This window comes from Pogoniulus pusillus, chromosome 3 (genome assembly GCF_015220805.1).
Source record: "Pogoniulus pusillus isolate bPogPus1 chromosome 3, bPogPus1.pri, whole genome shotgun sequence".
Lineage (NCBI taxonomy): Eukaryota > Metazoa > Chordata > Aves > Piciformes > Lybiidae > Pogoniulus > Pogoniulus pusillus.
Window position 1 is genome coordinate 48,243,771 of NC_087266.1, and position 1,703 is coordinate 48,245,473.

Consider the following 1,703-nt stretch of genomic DNA (forward strand, 5'->3'; position numbering starts at 1 on the left):
TCACCGGTAACTGCAGGGCAGCCCTGAGCGTCTCGGCATAAACCCAGTGAAAGCAAACAGTTAAAGCCTACCTCGGAGAAAACAAAACTCAACAAAAGCAATGCAAACAAATACAACCAGCAACAACAACAAAAGCACCTGTAAAGGAGCAACTCTGGATTCCGAGTCTGTCCGGTTTGGAGAAAAAGAAGCTGAGGGGCCACCCTCCTTGGTCCCTACGCGTTCCAGATTCTGGAGAGGGAGTTGCTGATCTCTTCCCGCTGGTATCCAGTGATGAGATGCGTGGGAATGGTTCAAAGCTGCGCCGAAGGAGTTTTACAATGAGCGCTAGGAAGCGTTTCTCCGCTGAAGAGGTGATGGAACACTGAAACAGCCTTCCTAGAGAAATGGTAAATGTCCCAAGCCTGTCTGCACTTAAGAAGCATTTGAACAACGCCCTTAGCAACATGCTTTAACTTCAGATCAGCCCTTAATTGTTCAGGCAGTTGGACTAGATGATTGTCGAACCGAGATATTATATTGCCAAACAAACCCAAGATAAGACAGCTGGGAGTGAATGGAGTGTGTTTTATTGATTGGAGTGGGGAATACTGAGGCCCGCAGGCAACAAATGCAGACACACCTCCGGGGATCAGCTGTATTGGAACATTTGCAGTCAGCTGGCGTTTTGTAAACAACAAAGAGCCATTCACCCTTAACTTTCAGAAAGCGATTGAGCCATCTGCCAGGCCAGTCTCAAAGTCAGCTGCCTTAGAAGACTCAACGTTAGCAAACTGCAGTTCTCTAATAGATGGTTTGGACTAAAAATACAGTGGAAAAGTGCTGAGCTGTATTCCTGGAGTTAAAAAATCGCTGATTGGTCATAATGCAAAAAAAAAAAAATTACATACAGGAACTTAAGAAATTGCAAACTGTGAGGAAGTAGAAAGGAAGTGGAATCCAGATGGTAGCATGCAGAAATAAGTAGAAGCAGTGAACAGAATGCAAACCAGAGCTTCAGCTCAAAATGTGGGTTTCAGATGCTCAGAAGTAATTGCCTCCTTTTTTAAGCACAGATTGGCTGATAAACAGAATAGTGACTTTGGGCTGTGGAAACTTAGGGGTAGCCACTGGCCAAGACACACAGTTGTCTGCACTTGGTCTGGATCTTGTCCTATTGTGTGTGTTTTCCAGCTCTAAATTCCTGATTTCACACAGCTATGTGTGAAAATACATTCTGATGTTGAGAAACTTGTATTCAACATTCTGCTGGATTTCTTACTAAAGTCCAGCAAAATCCACTTAGGGAATTTGTGCTTCATTCTATTAAAATTATTCCCAGGTTCTCACAGGAACAGAACCACACAAATGCAAAATACTAGATGTATCAGAAAGCAGTACTGCACAAGAAGAACATGCTGCTCTTTTTATGTCTGTGTGTATTATCAGGAACCATTGTACTGTGGCATACCCTTTGCTTGAGATATGATTAAAAGTCAATCTACTTTTTGCAGATATTGCCAAGAAAAATAGAAAATAGAAAAAAAAATAGAAAAATAGAAAAATGAATGGATGGAGAGTCACAAGGAAAAAAAAATAAGCTGTTTATAAAGTTTACGAGGTGGAAATACAATAAAACCAGAGAGTACCAAACTGGCATCTTGCCCTAATACCAGCATGACCTGCATTGGTGTAGGAGAGAGAGAAAAAAAATAAGCTATTTT